The sequence below is a fragment of the Aegilops tauschii genome, chromosome 3 (assembly GCF_002575655.3).
Source record: "Aegilops tauschii subsp. strangulata cultivar AL8/78 chromosome 3, Aet v6.0, whole genome shotgun sequence".
In the NCBI taxonomy this organism is placed as follows: Eukaryota; Viridiplantae; Streptophyta; class Magnoliopsida; order Poales; family Poaceae; genus Aegilops; species Aegilops tauschii.
This window is the reverse complement of record NC_053037.3, coordinates 196,776,677-196,788,612: the sequence shown is the minus strand read 5'-3', so window position 1 is coordinate 196,788,612 and position 11,936 is coordinate 196,776,677. Positions and strand designations below refer to the sequence as shown.

General features: G+C 43.0%; 1 pseudogene; it reads left to right on the top strand.

The window, feature by feature from the left end:
* Positions 1-10,293: 10,293 nt before the first annotated feature.
* Positions 10,294-11,936, top strand: part of LOC109778341 (probable receptor-like protein kinase At5g18500) — a 114,850-nt pseudogene continuing 113,207 nt past the window's right edge.

The window sequence follows — 11,936 nt, the reverse complement described above, 5'->3', positions numbered from 1 at the left end:
AGGAAGGTCACAAGGGGCCCACAAGGTAGGGGGCGCGCCCTCCACCCTTGCCGCCGCCTTGTAGCTCTTCTAACTTGCACTCCTAGTCCCCTGGGTGTCTTCTGGTCCAAGAAAAATCATCGTGAAGTTTTATTCCGTTTGGAATCCGTTTAGTATTCCTTTTCTGCGAAGCTCAAAAACAAGGAAAAAAACAAAAACTGGCACTGGGCTCTAGGTTAATAAGTTTGTCCCAAAATAATATAAAATAGCATATTAATGCATGTAGAACATCCAAAACAGATAATATAATAGCATGGAACAATAAAAAATTATAGATACACTGGAGATGTATCAGCTTCTAACATTTACTTGCTTCTTGTAGGTACACATGTCGGCGGCACTGATCCATGCTTCAACCCGGAGGAAGAGCTCGCCTCCGCCGCCGTTGACTTTGGACGGGCTCTGGCCAAGATGAAGTGCCCCAGCAACTATCTCTCATGACTTACCAAGTATGAACTCACCAGTTCAATCTTACCAATACCAGTTGCAATTAATGGCTATGTTTTGTACGGTCGATGTATTCAGCATGTTGTAGTAAACATGTCGAGCATGTTTTATCTATTTTCCCATGTTTTAGCTATTTTCCCTACCTTTTTATAGACAACTGGGCCATTCTCTGCTCTGGCAGCACCTGCCTTGTGATGTTTAACTCTGCCAATTGCATTTTCATCAGTACCGGTTTCAATGGCTATTAAGCCTGTTGAAATTAACAATTGTATCCATTTTTAAACAGTGTAATTTTAATGGCTACAAACTTACAAAACATGACTTAGGATGTTGTTAAGCCTGGTGCAATTAATAGTTGTATCCATTTTTTAATCCGTCCCTTTGCTACCGTGCTACTCTTTCGCAATGAAGATATATATCACTACAGATGCTGTCGTTTTGTTACCATTTGCTATTTTTGGTGGATGTTAACCCTGTTGTAGTTAACATTGGCTTTCCTTGTACTTACACGGGGCTACAATGGGCGATGTTATTGTTTACCATCGAGGTTAGCTGCATCCCATGTCTTATACACCATTTGTTTCTAAATATAAGTATTTTTCGAGATTCCAATATAGACTACATATGGAGCAAAATGAGTGAATCTAGATTCTAATCTAAACTATATCTATAATTCTATATACATCTGTATGTAGTTCATACTGAAATCTCTAAAAATACTTGTACTTAGGAACATAGTTAGTTCTATTTACATCATTTGTGCAATCTCAGTTTAGCTTCTAACATTTACTGGTTGGTTGTAGGTACATATATGAGCGGTACTGATCCACGCTTCGATCCCTTTTGTGTATGGGGTAATGAGATATTCATGAACAAGCGTCAAGTGAGGAAACTAAGAAAGATTGTTAGGCGAAAGAAACGAGTGATGGGAATTAAGCTCTTTATTTACACTTTGTCCAAGACAACAGTTAACTTTGGGATGGTAAGTAATGTGTTGCCTTTTCCACCTGCCCACAACAAGTTACTTTATTAGACCTTAGTATCTGAAATTTTTCTCTTTTCAGTGGTTTCTGAAGCTATTTACTAATGATTACCTTGCAAACTACATGATCGGAGTGGAGGCAACTAAGGTTAAAGTATATAATTCATGCTACCATGATAATGCTTAGAAGTCTTCCTGAAGGCGGTGAAGGATGGGCGAGCGATTGTCACAAGGGGTTGGACAAAAGTTGTCCGTGCCTATGGCATGCAGGAAGGCACATTATCGGCATTCCGCTTCTTCAACACCATCGGCAGTCAAAATGATTTGCACTTATCTCTTCACCTTTACCACCTCTAAATATTGTGGTTCATCATAGTTAATTGTTGTCTAATCCTATAATTACTGAACATATTATACTGCCAATTTTATTTATGGATTTGTTGTTGAACCATTGTGCTGAGAATTTCGATTCCACGTTTCGTATTTCAAAATTTCCAATTTGAATAATAAATTACAAGGAAAAATAAAATTATACATGAGCGAATAAAATAATGTGCACACGGTTAGAAAGAAAACAGCGTGTGTAGTGAAAAATAGAGAACAGATGGTTCCTTGACCTGAAACGTTTGCGATGCCCGACGGACGCACACACGGTTTCATCTCGTATGTGTGTGCGATTCATGGTAATGCGGCAAATATTTCAAACCAGTGTGCGTGTGGGATAGGAATACCAATCGCACACAGTTATAAAAATGGACACATTGGCGTTAGTAGAGGAACCACACACATTTTATATTCTTGAATTGTGTGCGATAACGTACCTATCGCAAACATATTGGTAGATTAAATGTTGATGTCCACCTTTTTCACACGACTATAGCGGTGTAATTGTTTGGGATGTCTCTCGGATCAGAAACGTAACGTCAAGATGTAACGTGTGGGATTGAGGCGGCTTCTGTTACGTTTATTCTATGGCGATCGTCAGTAGCCGCTCGCCTACCCCCGACGGTTTTTGGGTCGTGTGGGAAGGACCCCCTTATCGCAGTCACTCACTTGGCGACGGTTCCAAATGTCGTCGCGGAAAGGGGTTAAAAACCATTTGTATAGCACCTTACGGTACCAGTGATGACACGTATGTATCATTGCTATTAAGGGTAAAAAGAAGGGGGTTTTCATACATGAGTTTATCTTGTCTACATCATGTCATCTTGCTTAAGGCATTACTCTATTTTTCCGTGAACTTAATACACTAGATGTATGATGGATAGCGGTAGATGTGTGGAGTAGTAGTAGTTGTTGTTGTAGAATTGTTTCGGTCTACTTGTCTCGGACACGATGCCTATATATGATCATTGCCTTGGATATCGTCATAATTATTTGCTTTTCTATCAATTGCCCAACAATAATTTGTTTACCCACCGTATGATATTTTCAAGAGAGAAGCCTCTAGTGAAAACTATGGCCCCCGGGTCTATCTTTTATCATATATTAAAACCAAAAATACCTTGCTGCAATTTCTTTTATTTATTTTATTTTGTATTTTTGTTCGATCTATCTATCAAAAACTATACTATTTAATCTTTTTTTTGACTGTACACAGTAGGGCAAAACCCCATTGCAATTTTTTGTTTATATTAATCTAAAAAAGGTAAAGTCCCAGAAAGGAACCAGAGTACAAAAGGCTTGAGATAAGCCAAGAAGGAAAAAACAAAAGACATAGGAAAGAAAGAAAGAAACAACTAAACAACTAAGAAAAAACAAGGATTACAGCACAAGATTATCCAGCCAAAAACAGTATGCTCCAGCATAGCTCTTTTTAATTCTGAATCTGAGAAGAGAAAGCTCCTCCCTGAAGATGGCTTTCCACCTTTGAATGCTGGGTTGAATTGCTTGGAAAATCATGTTGTTCCTGGAGATCCAAATAGCCCAAGAGGCAAGGATGACTATCTCCATGAAGAAAGGAACATGAAGTTTCTGCTTGAGATCAAGAAAAGCTTCCATGATTGAAACATTTGCCTGTCTTGAAGGGCAGATCAGATCCCAACACTGTGCAGCAAAAGGGCAAGTCCAGAAAAGGTGCTGGAGAGTCTCTTCCTGTGGGCAATTGTTGACAGCACAGTTATAGTTGCCCAGCTGAAATGATTTCCTTCTCAGAAGATTTCTAGTATTGAGCCTGTCATGAAGTAGCCTCCAAAAGAACACCTTATGTTTTGGCTGACAAGAACTGCTCCAGATCCAATTGAACTGCTGTGGCACAACTTTGACTCCCATCAGCACTTTGTATGCCTTAGCCACAGAGAATTGCTCAGTTCCCCAGATGTAGCTCCATGTATCTGTGCAATCCAAAGTATCAGAGGCCCTTAAAGTAATGAAGATGTCCTCTATAGCCTCAAATTCCTGGGAAGCTTGCACAGTCAGAGGCAGATGAAATAGGTCCTCTAAGTATTCAGTTTGGAGAAAGGTGTGAACAGTAGCATCCTTGTTTTTCACAAATGAGAATAGGTGGGGGGACATGTCTTGCAAGCAGTGTGAGTGCCAAAGATCAGTCCAAAAATAAGCACTCTTTCCATCACCTATGTTGCATCTGGCCAAGGATTTATAGTTATCAAGCAGCTTAAGGTTTGCCTTCCACCAAAAAGATCCCAGCCAGCTATTACCAGGTAGAGAATCATTGCTGTAGTAAGATTCCCAAATCAGATTGACCCAGGGAATATTGTGTCTGTTGTAGAACTTATGCAGGTTCTTGAGAAGCAATGCTTTATTCTGGACAAAAATATCAATCACTCCTAACCCACCTTGATTTTTAGGTCTACACACAGTACTCCATGCCACCATGGCAGGTCTATGGTCCTCCAAATTAGGGCCTCTCCAAAGACAATGTCTCAAGTACTTTATGGCTTGGGTTTTGGATGGTAACAGGCACATCAAGGCATCCCATGAGATATATCAATAAACAGTTGAGGACAGATTTCACAAGCAATAATCTCCCAGCCAAAGTCATAAAGGTGGACAAACCCACAATCTTCTTCTGCAGTCTTGGGACAAGGGGAAAACATTGTTCAATAGTAGGCTTATGGAGGCCTAGGGGTACTCCCAAATACTTGATTGGAAAAGATTCCTTCTTGCAATGAAAAGTATTTATTAAAATCTCCATCTTCTCTTCTGGCACATTTATTGGAACCATACTTGATTTATTGTAGTTCACTTTCAGGCATGTGGCATCAGCAAAAGTATTGAGAAGGGCTTTGAGGCAATGTAATTGCTTTGCATCTGCTTGCAGAATAACCAAGGTGTCATCAGCATACTGGACAATTTGAAAATCAGGGCATGACTCTACTTGCAAGGGAGAAGTTACCAAACCCAGGTGCATTGCCTTATTGAGAATTGTCTGAAGTAGATCAACAGCCAGCACAAAGAGAAGAGGGGACAGAGGATCCCCCTGCCTTACAGCTCTAAGGCAATAAATTTTTTTTCCAGGAACACCATTTAGTAGTATAGCAGAAGATGCAGAAGTAAACAATAATTTGATCCAAGTAAGCCATCTGTCCCCAAAGCCCTTTGCTTTTAAAATATCCAGCATAGCCTGATGTTCAATGGTGTCAAAAGCCTTTTCAAAATCCAATTTCAGAACAATGATTTCCTCTTTTGACTTATGACATTGGTGCAAATACTCATAAGCCCACCCCAAACAGTCATGAATAGATCTTTCTTTAAGGAATCCATATTGGTTGATGTGTACCAATTCCAGAATCACCTTTTGCAGTCTATTTGCCAGCAACTTAGTAACAATTTTCAGACAGCTATTTAGTAAAGAGATAGGCCTAAAATCATTTGCAGTCAATGGAGAATTACCCTTTGGAATGAGATTTATGAAAGAAGTGTTCAAACTCTCAAGGGAGATGTGCCCTGCATGAAAATCATAAATGAATTTGAGCACATCTTCTTTAATAATATCCTAGCAAGACTTGAGGAATTCATTGTTAAAACCATCAGGGCCAGGAGACTTGTCATTTGGGAGAGCATGGACAACAGCTTCAATTTCTTCAGCAGTGAAAGGCAATTCCAGATTAGCAAAAATATCTGAATGTTGTCTCTGCCCATACAAAGAACCCAGATCAAAGTGCATTGTGGTTTCTTGGGATGTGCCCATTCTTTTCTTGAAAGCATCCAAGAGAATAGCAGCTTTACCAGCAGGATCTGAGATCTCCATTTGGTCCTCATTGTGAAGAATAGCAATATGGTTATGCCTGTAATTGATGGAAGGTTTTGTGTGAAATTTTTTTGTGTTTTCATCTCCAAACTTCACCCCCTTGATTTTCCCTCTCTGCTTCCAATAAATCTGTTGGTTCCTCAGTAAAATAAGCAATTGTTCTTTAAGAATAGCTCTGCAGCTCCATTCATGAGTATCCAGTTCTCTAAATTCCTCAAAGAAATCCCACATGAAGAGTAGTTCATTTAACTTTACAATTGTAGATTTCAGACAGGACAGAGATTTAGCCCACAGCTTCAAAGCTCTTCTTAAAATCTTGAACTTAGCATTCAAAGACTTAACAGAATCAAGGTTTCCAACTGGGATGCTCCAAGCAGAGGCAACAACTTGTTTGAAATCAGAATGATGCAGCCAATAGTTCTCAAACCTGAATACTCTTGCCTTTGGGATAGAAGTGCCAATTTTAATTACACAGGGCAAGTGATCAGATATAGGTTTTGCAAGTGGTAGTACAATTGTATTAGGGAAAGAAGTCATCTAGGAGGCAGAAGTGAAAAACCAGTCAAGTTTGACCAACAAAGGATCATGCTGCATGTTACTCCAACTAAACTTTCTACCATGCAAAGGTAATTCAACCAAACCTTGGTTACTAATGGCCTCATTGAACATAAGCATATCATTAACATCTCCCCCAGGTCTGTTCCTGTCTGATGGAGCCCTCATAAGGTTGAAATCACCCATTAATATCCAGTCAACATCATCAGGCATGTGAATATTTAGAAACCAGTGAATAAACACCATTTTGTCTTGAGGATCACATGGGCCATAGATATTTGAAAGAATCCAAGACTGATTGGAAAGAAAACTGGTGAACTGCATGGAAAGTGAGAACCTGTTTTGTGCAATGATCTCCCTAGAGAATTGTGAGCCATTCCAGGCCACAAGAAGCCCCCCAGAAGCTCCAACAGAGGGGAGGAAGGCAAAGTTATTAATTCTAGAGGGGCAGAATTTTTTTAAGTAGGCAGTGTCAAAGGTCTCTCTTTTGGTTTCTTGAAGGCACACAATATTACAATCACTCTCATCAATCTTCTGTCTTAAAGCCAAGCATTTGTCCTCAGAATTCATACCTCTAATGTTCCAATTTAAGATATTCCAGTTTCTGTTGTTGTTATTCATGGAAACAAAAAAAGATTTTGTACCAGTGAGCAAGCACCACCACTTGATCATCATCCAAGAAGGGAAGAAGCTGGCATAATGCCCTGATCCACAACAGAACATAATTCCAGCAGTGCAACCAAAGATGACACATGAAAAGACTAGCAGGAAAGTACAGCCACAGACATACAAGGTTCAGAAAGCACCAAGACCCAAGTCTTACAGTTGGCAAAAGCAGCGACAAACTAAGAGGTGTGAGACTACAGACACAATCCCACCACATAACACTCCAAGAGGGGTCCCTAAACATTAAGAAGAGGTGGTAGCATGTCCTTCTCCTTTGGCCAAGGGCACCTTGTCCAAAACCTCCTCATCCATTCTCTTGGGCTTCTTGGCCAGCATGTCCTCCAGTTCCCCCTCAGAAAACTTACAAAAAGAGGCAGTGAGATTTTTAACAACTGATTTTTTGATGATGGGAGGGGCAGCATTGCAAGGTAAGCAATTATTATTAGGGCAAGAATTTCTCTTGTAACCAGCATTGTCTTTCTTAATTCTGTCACTTCTTCTTACCTTTGTTTCCACAAGTGGAGTTTTTCCACTTCTCCTCTTCCTTAAGTTTTCCTGGCCAAAAGGTTGCAGCAAGGCCTATGACTCCACATCATGCAGATTTGCAGCTACCCCAATATTCTCTTTACCCTTGTCCTGTACACCTTCCTCCATGGCCTGACAGATTGGTGCATGAGAGGTAGGACATTTGTCAGGTATATGGAACAGAAAAGCTTGGTCCATATTTTCCACAGCAGTGAACAGATCCCACATTCCAGATTTTAACATATTGACAGTCCAGCAAAACTTATCAGGGGACAGGAGCAAGTGGACAATAAAATTAAACCAACTTACAGGAATGTTGGTAGAGAAAGAGCTCCTGTTGTCCAATGCTTGCTCTTTAAAGTGCTGCTTCCACAGTAACAGGCCTTCTTCGGAAACAGATAGTTCAGTGTTAGCAGTGGCAGCCATCTGAATACTTTTCAGACCAAGGAGGGAAGGTGCCATGTTAAAGCGATCATTGATTTGGTTAACCCAGTTACCTTGGAGACCTGACTGGAGGTCCTCTAAATTCTCCACAGGCTGTAGACTTCCTCTAGCAATAATAACATGTTCAACATTGTCTTTCAAGACTGGAGCTGAAGATCCAGCAGTTGTCATAGGAAGATCAGAAAACATGACAGGCTCCAAGGCTGCTTCCAGAAGTGCAGGTTGGTCAGAAGCGACCTCCAAAGGAGGAGAAACATCAGGAGCAGCCTGTGCTGCAAGAGGGGCAACATGTTGCAGTGGGTTTGCAGGAGGCTGATCATGCAAAGCATCCATTTCCTGGTTTTGCTCCTGCAATACAGGAGGCTCCTCATCATCTGACTGGTAAGCTTGAATTATGTTCTGCAGTCCAGTAGCCATCACAACAGCATCAGGTTGGGCAATTGCAGGAATATCAGACCTAGCATGAATGGCTTCCACAGTAGCTGAAGGTAAAAACATATGAGAATTGTCTCCTTCAGAAAAAGACATGCCTGAAGAGAAACTGCTATTACTGGGAGCTGGAAGCAGCTCCTCACCATCTGCCCAGGCCATTTCCTCCTGCTGTACATCATCCAGTAGATCTTCCAACTCAGCATTAGGAACATGCTGATGGTTATCGTCCCAATTATCCCAGTTTGCAGCAACCTGAACATCCATCTCATTATTTATGGCGGCAACAACATGCAAACCCTCAGCAGGCACAGCATTCTCGGGTAAAGGGTGCGGGTCCTCATTAGCAGGAGGGAAAGGATCCTCATCTGCAGGTCCTCCACCAAGGAGCTCACTGGCCAGCACTTCGATGGAGGAAGACCAGCCATCTCCCTCAAATTCATCCCCTTCAGACCAACGCAAACTTTTTGGGATGGTATCCAAGTTCAGCACTCTTGCCTTGACCACAATGCGACCCATGTGGTCGTCCTCCTTGTCCCAGGAAATCATGCGGCCAAACTTACTAACAACACAAGCAAGATCTTTAGTGGTGCGGAAATCAAAAGGGACTCCCGTCAGAAGCAACCACACCACTCTGTTAAGATGAACCCGCCTGTGATTCCTTCCCTCATCATGCCTCGCAAAGCTAATGAACACATCTCCAAACTCGTGGGGGCTATCAAGGACCAACTTGTCCCTATCCCTAACCCGCGCGAGACGAACATATGCTTCACCGAGCGGACACCGCTGGATATCTCGCAGTCCCAGCTGTCTATGCTCTACAATAAAATCCTCAAGAACATCTCTTACATTGGGGAACGGAGCATCTGCAGGGAGAGGGTGGATGGTCGCAATCGCCCAGTCCTCATGACGAAGAGGGCGCTGCGGAAGCACCACCCGAGCCACACCATTGCGCCCAGGAACCTGTTGAATGTTGAAGCCTTGTGGCACAAAGGGGCGTGGGTCGATCGGGATGTTGGCCATCGGCGTCGCCGAAGAACGCGAGATCACCGGCGAAGGGAGGCGCAAAGCACTAGAAGCAGAGCTTGTGCACAGAGGTGAGACAGAGGAACAGAGCGGAGAAGTTGAGGAGGCAAGGGGGCGATGAGGCTGGAAATTAGGAAAAGATCCCAAACAAAGCTCACTAAAAGAGGAAACGAGCGAAGGCTCGCGGGCTGGGCCAACTGATTGGAACCAGTCATGGACCGCATCTAGGTCCCAGGCCTCAGGCGATGGGCTGGGGAAAGTGTCAAATCTGAGGAAAGGAAAAAGCCCAGGTAGGCGAAAGGCATTGCACTCCTTAGCAAAATGGCCCAACTTGCCACATGCGTAGCACTGAAAAGAAGAATTTGAGCGAGCCAGATTCCCGCCCGACGAACCCGCAGCGGGATCCTCGCCCGAAGAGTGAGTAATGGGCAATGAGTGCACATTATTTCCCGAGGCCACATTACTGCTGACGGTCGGAAACTTTGCTAAACGAGCAAAAACCGACTGTCGTGGTTGATCGCCGAAAAAACTACCGGCGGCGGAGCGTGGGCGTGATCCAGACCTAACCAAAGTCCAAGAAGCTTCTTCCTCGCGATAAAAAAGTTGTTCTTCACGTAACCAGTTCGGACCTCCAAAACCCCAAAGATTGAACACTAACTCAAAATCCTTCTCAACCACCCGCCCTTGATTATAAATTTCAAAACCCACTGCTTTGGAGGCAACCGAAAACTTGAAGGATCTGTCCTTGAGATGTAGCACACGAAACCCCTGTGGATAACCACCAAAGCAAGATTGCAACGTGACACTGACTGTGTGACAATCCAACCGAAATCGAGCACGGCAAAAAGAAACCACCAAAGTGAATTCACGTTGACGAAAACTAAGTGAAAACACCACCGGATGACCAAACTTTTGTCTCATAGAGAACTGAAAATCTTTACCTCGAGCAAAGTTGAGAGAGGGAGGATCCATGGCCACGCAGGGCCAAAAAACTACCCACAAAGGGCCCAGAGACAGCCAGGTGGCCGCCGGCGCCGGAGTGGCAGCCGGCGGGAGGAGGGGTGGCCGCCGGGGTCGGAGTGGCCACCGGCGGGGAGCGCCTAGGGAGCGCCTAGAGAGAGCCTAGGGAGCAGCAGCTTGACCCTAGGGAGCTCGCTGACTTCGTGGTGACATCCTCGAATTCCTGCAACTATATACTATTTAATCTTGCTCGTAACCGTCAAGGGGTTGATAGCCCCTTGTTCGCATTGGGTTGCAAGTATTTGTTGTTTGTGTGCAGGTGTTGTTAACGAGTCGTTGCTTGGTTCTCCTACTAGATTGATAACCTTTCATAACTAAGGGAAATATGTATCTCTATTGTACTGCATCATCCTCTCCTCTTTGGGGAAATCCCAACATAGCTCACAAGTACCAGGACCAGACGAGCATCTGCAAATATCCCAGTCACCCAAATCCTTGCCATTTCCAAGGAAATCAAGGAAGTGAGGGTGGAGCAAGTCCCAGCAAGTGACTTTGGGGCGCATGATGGGGTCCTGCTAACGATCCAGGACAAGCCTAGTGACCGGGAATCGGACAAGGTCATGGTCCATTTGGGTGTAAGAAAATCGAGACATGGGGATGAGAGCCACTCAGGGTCATTCCGTTACATGGACAAGGATGTAGGCTTTCAATCAGCTGAAGAAGGAGGGCCGAGAACTTTTCGGCAAGCTTCAACTCATGGGATAACCTCCCCTTCAACTTTGGTTGGCTTGCTAGAGTTCTCCTACCTTTTCTGGGGTCATTGGTTCACTTTGAGGGATTTGGAACTTGCCACCAATCATTTTTGCAAGATAACATTATTGGTGAGGATGGATATGGTGTAGTTTATCGCAGCGAGATCATCAATGGCACTCCTGTTGCTGTCAAAAAGCTTCTTTATAACCTGTAAGACTTGTATTATCACAATGTTACACTGCCCATACATGTTCCTTCGTAACAGAATATCCTGCTTTATATTGAACCAAATGATGTTTTTCATCTTGCAGAGGGCAAGCTGAGAAGGAATTCAGAGTAGAAGTTGAAGCTATTGGTCATGTTCGCCACAAGAACTTAGTCCGTCTTCTTGGTTACTGCGTGGAGGGTACTCAGAGGTACTTGTACCGTCTTTCACTATCATATTCATGTTATACCTTTGTTATCATTGATTGCATGTCGCATTCACAAAAGAAAAGGTTGGTTACATATCCTTGGTACATGTATTACCAAGCAAATGATTGTATGGAATTCTGTTGCATCATTCCTTACTTCAAGTGACCTTTCAGGATATTTTTCTATGAATATTTGACCAATGGAAACCTAGGGCAATGGCTTCATGGAGATATGAGTCACCGGGGCTCCCTTACATGGGAGGCCCACATAAAGATTCTTCTAGGGACAGGTAAAGCGTAAGTTCTCCCTGGAATGCCCTTTCTTTCTGCTAATGTCGTGTCATTTATTCTTTATCTTGCCAATTGGTAATGCAATCATAAAGGTCCCGAAATTGCATCTTATCTCTACCTGGAACTAATTCCACATTAAATAATAATTTCTCTATAACATATTGTCATTCACGATGGAAGTGAGGCTTAAGCTGAA